Genomic DNA, 11,251 nt, shown 5'->3' on the forward strand with positions numbered 1-11,251 from the left:
CTTCAGCAAGTCCCTCAGGTTTTCTGAGTTCAGTCCATAAGATCAGGCTCGCAGTCTTTAGTTATGTCCTACATAAGGGAACATTAAAGACTGATTCACTCTTGTTTGAAAATTGCTATGAAGATGGAAATGGCAGTATAAATTCAGCCTATTGTTCCCGTGGCCTCCTGATTTCAAAGGCTGCCGGAGTTAAAATGGTAGGAGATTGATAAAAGTGGAAATCAAGACACAGTGTGGCTGATGCAGGAGTCAGACAGGACATGTTCGCCAGCCGCAAACTGAGTGGGAATGATGCACGGAGAGATGATACATAAAGCTCTTCCATACCATAAAGGCGCATGTAAAATCTCATTATTGCCTTTTGCACTCTCTAGCCACTGTTCATACAACTCTATTGGGCTCTGGCAGTACTGAGAAACATGTTAATGAAAAAGAACAGTATCTGGACCATCTGGGAAGGATATTGTGTCAAGTTGTATGATGAGATACGCAGACATCCTTTGGAGTTTGCCAAGAATGAGACAATCACACGCATGCTTAGAATAAAACCTCTGCCTTTGGAGGCAGAGAGCAAAACATCAGCGGGGCAAAGACGTGGGAAGAGAAGCTCATACTGCGACACACAGCAGCTCCATCAGACTACATGAAAGGAGGTAGCAAATGCTCTGTCAATGTCTTTTGTAAAACCTGTCAAGGTAAGAAAGAGGCTAATACCGAAGCGACGGATACCAGTACGCCTGCCTTGGCTAGAGCCAGAACATAAACCCATGAACCCATCCCGTAAGGATGGTGCAGCTGCTTGTTCCTGTAGATGGGAAAGCTGGTGCAGGAAAGAGTCCAGAAACTTTCACTCAGAATTTCTCTTTAAGAAATGGAACAGCAAAATGAATGTAGTTAATTAAAAACTTCAAATATTCATAATTAATTAAAACCAGCACTGACTCATTGAAGTCCAGGCATGTTGGGCACTCACAGTGTTGATGATGATGCTCGAGATGGAGTCCTAATCGCACTTAATTGAACTCACTGCAGATTTGGGCAGCCTCCACAGCAGTACTGAAATGAGCCCAGGAACAGGAAGAGCTGCAAGTGTTTTGCTCGCCGCCATTGCTGGAAGAGAGCTGAAAGCCATTGGGAGAGCTGTGACAGCCTGAAAGCAGCAGCTGTGTTTGGGAGCTGACTCAAAACCCAGTGAAATCCATGGGAAGAGCCCTATATGTAAAGCTCAAGGTGCTGTAACTCATGTGTTGCAGTGTTATTACCATCACTTCTCAGCCTCGTGGCTTTGCCTGTTGAGGTAACCCATGGCAGGAGCCATTGCTCTCGGTGCCATGCAAATCTGTGACGCAAGCCTGGCCCCACTGCTCAGGGATGGACTCAGCCCTATCCATCAGTCTGCATCTCTGTCAGCCCTGAGGCCCAGAATAAGATGGATACAACATACAAGCATGTGGAAAAATGCCATCCAAGTGGTGAGAAGCTGCAAATGATTCCATATGTTACTTCACTTTACAGTTTCTTGGTGAGTTCAGGATGCTGTGCAATGACATGGTGCATGGGAGCAGCTGTCCCGGCACACACAGGAGCAAAGGGGCACAGGAGGGTCTCGTAACCCACCAACGTGCCACTGAGCTCCCCGCAGCAGCCCTTTTCCTCCACACATTTAGAGGATCAATAGTAATTAATTAAAACACTGCCCTTCTGCACAGCCTTTCAGTCATGGCATTTCATATACATTACTAACCAAAGTTTCCTGGCCTCAGTGGGAATGATTGCTATCCTTGCTTTATGGCTGGATAAGCAAAGGTCTGGGGACATGAAAGGCTGGTTGCTCCCAGCCTTCCCCGAGTGGGCAAGGTGAGAGCCAGGGACCAAAAAACCTTCTCTTTTCTCTTGGTGGCCTTTTGCAGCCCAGATGTCCTCCCAGGAAAGGGCCCGGCAGCTCCGACGTATCTGCCTGTCGCCATGACACAAGGGCTTCCCTGGAGGGATGGGCCTACATGTCCCATCACACACATGCCAACAGCCAAAGGACCTCTCACTGGGACAGAGAAAATGACACATGTTGACTGACAGACAATCTGCTCAACACCAGCAGGGAATTTTTTATAACTGAGGACTGGTACCCAGGATTCTCAGCACTGACTTCTTGCCTGCCAACAAGATCGCATGACTTGGGGGTAGCTGAAATGAACAGCCTGTAAGTGAGCAGGCCAAGGCTTTTATCATCTAAAAAAGAGAGATTATCAGGGTCAAGACATTGGAGTGACTGCTGATAACCAAGCTGTCTTATTAGATTGCTAGCTCCAATTTTGGGCCCAAATGTTGTAGCATATAAAAACTGACATAAATTTATTATAGAAAATCTACCTTGGGGCATTCTAGTGTCCATCATCATCAGTGCACACAGTCATTTAATGCTTCCTCTGGGCTTCGAGGGTAAACACTGCTTTTATGTAACATACCTACGCACGTGCACATATGTGCAGGAGGATTTGGGAACAGTTTTGCTGAATTTTGTGTGGAGAAATTAGTTTACCTGAATGCCATGTTGAATTTCATTGTGCTCATATCACCACACATCTGGCAGAGCTGTGGCCCTAGCTGGCAGCCTGGCAGCCTGTGATTCCTGCAGCAGCTACTTGGAAAAGGCCTTCTGTTTGCCTTCTGCAGTCCTCTCCCTCTCCTAAGAGGTTTTAGAGGATATGATACATTCCACTGCTTCACTTGCTCCTGTTCTTTCATCCAGCCAGATAAATGATCATGAAGACTCACTTTGCCTTCCTCTGAGCACAGCCTCCTCCATGTGTAGTGAAGATAAGTATTCAGGCAAGCCACTCATATCAAAAAATACCTAGGCAAGCATTCACACTATTTTAAAAACTCCCTGCCCAATGCTGTAGTGGCAATTGCCACAGAAAAGCCTATACACAAAACAGACAAATATAACGCCGTTGAGAATCAGGAGAAGAAAGCAATAGTAATATTTGCTATTCTGCAACCACTTCATAATCCAAACCAACCAAAATTGTTTTCCTAGTTATCTTTTCATCCTTCTCCCTAGGCCTTTTCCATAAAGTACTTAGCAGAAATGAAAGCAATAGTTTTTTATAGATAAATCCATAGCATTGAAAAGAGACTGATCTCTTTTCTCTGAGTGCTTGAACACTATACCAGTCTATATGGCATTGAAAACCACGTGGGAAGGAGATAATTCTTTCTTAAATTCAGTAGGCTTTTAGAACCACATTCATTCACTTCTATAGAGTTTTTCCATATGGGATTTCAGAGCCTTTTATACAAAAAAGTGCTCCCTTTTCTCCTCTCCTCTACCTCCTTTGTGCTTGTTCTTTCACCAGCACAAAGCTGAAGTGAACAATAGTGTACGCTCAGCTTTCCATCCCGCAACACCCAGAACTTTGAAGAACAGAGAATAAATACACAGCCAAATGTCTAAAGATAGCAAGTTCAATGTGATAGGTAACTGAATCTGGCAGAAAGTTCTGGTGCTGGTGGAGTGGAAGAAGGTTCATTTTAGGAGCCAAAGAAAATGGATACTGAAAGGCAGTTCTGTTGTGGGCTGGTTATAAAATCCCCACTGAGTCACTCTGGCTCTTTCAGATGCGTTTTCTACAGCTGTAAAACGGGGTTTTGGCCCAGAAGCCTGGGTAATGGTTTTATAAGGCATTTTAAAGGACTGAGAGGAAGATAAACAAACAACTTTGCTTTTTTCATGTAGGAGGGCAGGAGCAAAGACAGAAGGGAAAAAAAGCAAATACGCTGAGTGGGAGTGTGGGGACAGGAGTTGGGACAATTTATTAATTGTTTCCATCTCATTCTGGTACACAGCTTACAGCTGGGTGATTATACTTTTTGGGTACTCTCTACATGAGGAGCATTTCCTCGTGCTGGGGCCGCCTTGACCCCTGCTATGTACTGGCGGCTGTCCCTCGCTGCCCTGCCTGCCAGCATCGCCTCCCTGGCTGTGCTTGCTCCCACCTGGAGGAGCTGAGCCCCACTGGCTGCCCCTCCCTTTGATCCATGAGGGCCGTTGGAGTGACGGTGACTTTTCACCCTGCTGTCACTGCATCACCCTGCCTTCCCTTGGTCTGAAATCTGCGCTGGGGCAATATATCCTACCCCAGCTGCTTTGTTACAGAAACAGAAGGGAAACTGTTTGTCTCCCCCTGAATCTGGAGACCTTGGTGCAAGGCGAAGACCCCCCATGGCACCTGGGAGAAGAGGGAGGGGGAGCAGGGTAGGTCAGAGCCCCGAGCAAAGCTACATGGGGAAGAAAAGGTCTTGCTTTTGTCCCCTTCTCACCCACATCTCTGGGAAACCATGTCCTCGCCTGCTGCTATAATGACTGATTACATGCCATTTGCCTGTTGTATTAAAGCTGCTTGCTTAATTAATATCATTTTAAAGGGCGGGCTTGGCATGAGGGAGACAAGCTGTTTTGAACTCCAGTAAACACATTCAGTATGTGATCATCATAAGCAGCTCCTGCAGCCTTTCTACAGAGAGCAGAGAGAAAGCACCATGAGTTAATGAACTGTGTTTTAACCACCTGATGCTGGTTAAAGCTTTGATCTATCAGGTTTAAGGCTGGGTGGAGGAGGGGAGGCAGAGAGCTTTGCTATGCTCCCCAGTACCACTGTTAATCAGCCTGCTCTGCAGTCTACTGCAGAGTTGCTTTATTAAAGCTCCCTGCTGCCTGCACACGTTCACTGGCACCGACGTCGAGAGACAAGCAAACACTTACCCAAGTGCAGAGCACTCGCTGCTGCATTGCAGAGTTTACTGGCAGAAAATGCTGGGGGTAGGTAATCGCAGGTGGAGGCTTGGGTCCTCCCCCAGCCTGCCCACATCTGCAATCTTCTCCATTTCTGTAACAGGGGATATGAGGAGGGCTGGGGGCAAAATTTGCACATTTAGGGCTCTCTTTCTGACTCCTATGTCTGGGTAGCTAGCATTGCTTGTACTACTAGTCTTGAGTGTGATCTACACTGCTTAATGTGGTTTTTATTCAAGTCATTCTATAAAACAAAAAATTAATTTCCTTTGAGGTACTTGATGGGGTAAGCATGATTTTATTTACTACTGTTATAAACTAACCTTGTCTGCCCAGAGGCCCTCTGTAAGGTTGAGAATGCTGTAGTGCTATTGAAATATTCAAAGTAAATTCAGTCCCCTTTCAAGGTGCTTGCAGCCTGAGAATTAGAGGCTTTCTGGTTTTCCTATAGCTTGTCTCATATAGAAGCTTAAGCAGGATGAAGTCACTTCTGTAGGAAATTGTAGGTGATGAATTCAGTTCATTTCCCTCGCCTCTTAATAATCCCATCTGAAAGTTTATGCTTTTCTTGCTTTTCTTTTTTTTTTGTGCCAGCACAGAAGTATTTGATTATTAAAATCATTTATTGAGGTTTAATTTCAAATAGCTGGTCTGTTTTGTAATGTCTGTAACCGCATTGGATTTGTTGTTTTCAACAGACAGTTTTCTCTGGAAGAAAGCTGATATTTGCTTAAGAATTTTTAGGCGTTTCAAATCTACTGCCCTAAATATGCATGTGGAAATTTAATTATAATAATTTTGTTCTTTGTGAGTAGCTGATTCAGGATTTCTTGCATACCTGAGGAATACAAGGGGAAATATCTCAGCTGCTTTTTTTTTTTCTTTTTTTGAAAGAACAATGATGGCTCAGATTTCTTCTCCCTGCATGTTTCTTAGTGATACAATACTGCAGTTTCCGCCTTACTCAGCTTATGTCTAATTGCAGCGTATTTAGCAAAAGAATTCATGTGCAAGTTTTAGATTTGAAGTTAACCATCCATTACACTTGGCTTTGTTAACAGATGTCAGCTGAACATCAGCGACAGCCTGACAGGGAGAAATTCATCTTGAGGCTGCTGTGAAGGTGGGCTCACATCAGTCTCATTCAAGAATTTGTAGCTTGGGATAGCTTGGGGAAAGGAAAATATTCTAGGCTGCTTTTCATTGAAAAGCCTATATGTCTCGGTGCGAGTAGGACATCTGTGGCAGCACTGGTTAGTGACAGTCCTCTGAGACAAGCTGGACAGCATGACTTGGTATTGTGGGAATTACAGCTCTATGTGCATATGGCAGCTTAACTGCTGAGTGCACGAGTTCTGAGGGGAAAAAAAAACATGATTCGCCTAAAAAGAACTACTGGGGCTTGATTTCTGAAGCTGTTGAAGACCTCTTGACTCCCCCAGAAATTGGTGGAAGTGCTGGGTACTAGGTGCTTCCAAAAACAAAGATTCGTCATGAGCATGAAGATCATGAAAAAGACTGATGATGAAAAACATGAATAAGAATAAGGATGATGATGAAGAATATGATTTCATTATTATTTTAACCTTCCACAACCCAGTTTTCAGTACCAATAAAACAAGGATGACACTTTACTTTCTTTAAGGAGTTTTAAGGGTTAATGAAAGATAATATAATCTTAGGAGTCTTGAAAGGAAGACATTGGGAAGTGACACAGTCGGTATGCTGTTAAATTGCTCTAAAATGGACACTTTCTCGTCATTGAAATCCTACTTTAATTTGCTTCCTCCAGTGACCCTTTCAGTGTTAATCCACCACGCAGAAGTGTTGCAGTTTTAATTAAAAAGGAAATCTCTATCTCACTAAGCTTCGTCTGCCATCTGATCATGCAGTATGGGTTATGGACGGTATTATCTGTCTAATTTACATCATAAAACCATGACTTAAGCGAGGCAGAACACATTGGCAGCACTCAGTAAATAATGCTGCTCTAACCAAAGTCAGCAATGCTTTAAGCAAAACTCTACTGTAAGAACAGAGATGTGAGCACTTGCCACATGGTGCTGCACACAGGGAGGGTTACAGGGACACAGAGAGCTCAGTGGGGTACTTCATTAAAAGGAAATCTCTAAATAGAGTTTGGAGCAGCTTCTGAAAATATATGCTCCAGCTCAACCACAAGATAGGAATTTGAGACAGGATTTACTGGATTAAATTATTTGGCTTCTGATATAATGAAGGCTAGTGGTCCCTACTGACCTTTAAAATCTAAGATCTTAAATATTGGCGGTGGTTATGTCCCCAGTCACTTGAAACTCCATAAATCAAATACCATGGTGAGCTGCAAAGCTATGAACTGTCCCGAGGGCCTGCACAGGGCAAACATTGGGTTGACTAACATCCCCAAATCCCATCCTAGCAGGTGACAGGATCAGCACAAGTCCAAGACTCCGGCAAAAATCTCCTCTTAGTTGTTCTTGTGTTTGAGTCGAGGTAAAGCAGCTGTCACAGGGTAGTACAAGGGTGAGGAAGAGCAGTAAAAACAGTTTCGCTGTTCAGCTCCCAACAGCACTGTCACATCAAGGTAGCAAACGTGATCTGGGAGTCACTGAGTGAAAACAGAGCCCTGCAACAACTATTTTTCACATTACTGTCAGATTTTTAAAACATTGTGGGAGGAAAGCAGTGGGGGAAGGAAGAGGAGAGAGAAACTGGATCTTGTATTTCTTATCAGCAGAGGAAGGAGGGAGGCAGATCTGTGTCACACCGTAAGCTCTTTACCTCAGAGGAAGGTGAACAACACCTGGCAGAAATTAAATGTTAACGTATCAAATCATGTCCAAAAGCACATAAAGCTCAAGGGACATCTTACTTTGAAAACAAGGCCTAATTTAATTCATTTGCATATCCTGATACCTAATCCTGCAAATTAGCATCAGTGGGTTAATGCGCTGCTACTATTAGGCTCTCTTGAGGTTATCGGAAAACTGTGTTCAACAAACTGCAGGCACTGAATTTAAACGTCTGGTCAGGGAAAACCAGATCAAACTACGTTATCTTAATTGTGACCCAGTTTGGGATGCAGCAGAGTGGCAGCCACCCTTGGCAGAAAGAAACAGTAAATTGATTTTGCCGAGAACCTCATCAATCACTGATCACAGTGACCTATGGATCATTAATCTCATTAAAAAGTTCAGCCTCATGGCAGAAGTAATAGCAGACACACTGCAAGTGTGTAAATTAAATGTGCTTTCACAAACGCGAACAGGTCTGGCTGGCATCCCCAAGGACAGCTCCATTTCCAGATCGGGCAAACTCTTCACTGATTCTAGTTGAACTGCAGCCATTTACTCAGTGTCAGATACCATTTTTAAGGCCTGTAGAAACTGTCCAGAAGGTATCTGGCTTGTTATTGAGCCATGTTTATGATACTCAGGTCAGGGAAGGAAGAACGAAATCAATGGGCATGGTACATCACTTCTTAATGCTGTGATCTTTTTGACAACAGACCTCTCTGCTGTCTGAGCTCTTTAGAGAAGTGATTGGTAAATAGGCTGGGAAACACATCTGAGAGTACATAGACAACCTTCATTTTCTGTGCTCCTGTGAATCTGAGGAGTTCACATTATTTTGGAGGATGATATATGACACACAGTAAAGTAAGTTAGTTTTTTAGTGCTTTTAACTACAGCAGAGCCTATTACATCACTGAGCTGAAGGTTTTCTTGTCTTCACCATGGACTTTCATATAAAAATGATGAGTTGTGAGGATCCTTTTTGGTACATGCTGGACTTTTGGAGGGGAAATTTCTTAGTATCACCTTGGCTATTTCTTGTCAGTACGTCTGTTCAGTGTGTGGCCAAAACTGAGAGATATAATCCTGCAAGATGGGGTGAGCTGATTTAATGGCCATCCACCACTGGTGAATGAGGTCCTGCTGGCCCCTGACTTCTTGCGTTTCCAGCTGCGCATGCCTGCCTTTTACCTTGTGTCAGCTCTGGTGCTTGTCAGATCCACCAGTGATTTACATTCACTTGCTAATCCAGAGGAAACCTAACCCAGCAAAAAGAAAAGACACAGTTTTCTACTGGCTTTAGGAGCTGTATGAGCTCGTATATGGGGCTGATGAGTGTCCAAGCTCGCACATGAGGTGAAGGGGGGAGTGAAGGGTCAGGAACAGGAATACAAAAAGAGATAGAAATGTGAGGACATGGCTGGGTGGCAAGACTGTGGCTTGACAGCAATGCATAGCTAAGGAATTTCACCTGCTCATGGAACCAGAGCCTATGAAAAACTGAGCTAACATCATGATGATATACAGATCGATAAAACATTTCTGATGCTTTCAGTTGGTACAGAGTCCCTGTTTTCCACTAACAAGATATGTAAACCACTGGAGTTTAAAGCCAGACTAAGGATAAGCAAAGCGGCCCCAAGAATGAGGCCATGCCTCTGACATTGCCCTTAGCTCTGATAGGTGTCTTGTCTAAGTTGTATTTACTGGAGAGATGAGAGTAAAAAGTTATATTTAGGTATAACTATGTTTAGGAAAGATACGTTGTTTTATTCAGACATTCTTCAGCAGAGATGGGCAGCTCAGGGGCTGGGACAAAGGAGACTCATCTCCCCCTGTGCCTTGAGTACCACTCACACGCACAGACACACACACACAAGCAGCCTTTTCCACCAGCAGCCTCCCATCCTTGTTTGCCAACAATGACATCCAGGCCCTGAGAGCACTTCCATATAACAACTTGCTATGTCACAGCTTGGCTGGCAGCTTAGAGCCAGGCATATAATTGGGGCAATAGTAGTGCACAAACACCATCTGGCCAAAATCAGCTCTAACAGGCATCTGTGTGCAGCCATCCATAGCCCCAGTTTCAGCTGGCCTTGCCTGTGCCCCAGTGCGTGAGATTTTCTGTGGTGGGACATTGTCATTGTGTGCTGAGGAAGCAATGGCAGCAGATGTGGTCGTAGCAGAAGCAGGCAGTGTGTTTTTGCAACAGCATTTGTGCTCATTTATTTGGCTTGGTCATCTTAGGAGGAGGATGCTGGTGTGGTCCTCTGCCATGCATGGGGCAGGTGCACTCTGACTCCGATGCTGGGGAGGCATGGGGATGGTCACCCCCTTGTGCAAAGAGCAGTGAAGACTGGTAGGGTGCTAGGTTTGTTCCCAGAGCCCTGCGGTGTGATCATGGTTCATATGCTCCTGAGGAACACGGATTAAATTGTATAGGGGGGCAGGGCGTGTTCCAGGTGTGAGCTGCAAAGACACCGTAAACAGGCTTTTTGTCTCCTCCATAACAGGGTCTCAGTACATAATGGTGCATTTCAACACAGTACACAGACCCAAGGCTTAATCATGGGTGCAAAGAAGCATATCAGATCATTGCTTCCTAGACTGCTGAGTTAAATGTGCAATGCCTAATGTTAATATTAACCTATATACTGAATGGTTTGGAAAGTACCTGTTTGTACTGAGCTCTCCCAACTGAAACACTTCAGCTGCAGAGTTCTCGCACAGAACTCGTTATTCTGAATCTTGTTTCCCAATTAGCTGGAAAGAGTCTGATTGTTTTCACCCTTTGGATCATATTTTAACTCCTGTAATAGCTTTACCTGAGATTGATGAGCAGAGAATTCTTTAACAATGCTATGATTACAGACTGATTACGCTTTCTACGTGAATGAAACTTTTCCTGTAATTGGCCATGAATTTAGGGACAGCCTTTTCGAACTCTATTAGCAATTATTCTGGCTTGTCTCTTCTGACTGGTGTAACTTGCATCTGTCACATGAGGATATTTCACTTTATTAAATGTAAATATGTAAATATAAACTTAGACCAAACTAAAAAAAGTCCTGAGTCTGCTTACACTCCAGCATGAACCCCAGTGTCCCTGTCATGTAATTTCAACTGCCTCACCTGGACACAACTATCGCTTGGCAAACTTATACATGATCAGGCATGTGTGCCTCATCCCTTCCTGATTAAAGAGTAGATTATGTGATCCTAAGCTATTGCCAGCAACCTGGACAGAATCTGCATAGCTCAGAGGTACAGCATGACTAAGCCTGTGGTCAGACTGATGCTTTCACCTCAATATTGTTTTTGTCTATAGCTTGCAGAATATCTGCCCTGCCTTCACAGGCAATGCAGAATGGAGTTAAAGAGGTTCAGAAAAATATGCTTTATGAGGAAGGACCAAGAAAGTTTAGGTTGTTTTGTTTAGAGAAATGTTGCCTGAGAAAGGATATTTCTTTTCAAATACATAGAAGGTCACTGCGGAGAGGAAAGGAAAACCTGTTGGTTATACATGCTATGGACAAGACAAGAAGTGAGGTGCTTGGATTGCACCTTAGATCAAGGGAAAAACTTCCTATCAGTAGGGGGTGAAGGACAGAAACAAGTTATCAGGAGGGCATGACATTTCCACCGTTTGACCAAATGT

This window comes from Apaloderma vittatum, unplaced genomic scaffold, assembly GCF_000703405.1.
Source record: "Apaloderma vittatum isolate BGI_N311 unplaced genomic scaffold, ASM70340v1 scaffold22635, whole genome shotgun sequence".
Taxonomy (NCBI): Eukaryota; Metazoa; Chordata; class Aves; order Trogoniformes; family Trogonidae; genus Apaloderma; species Apaloderma vittatum.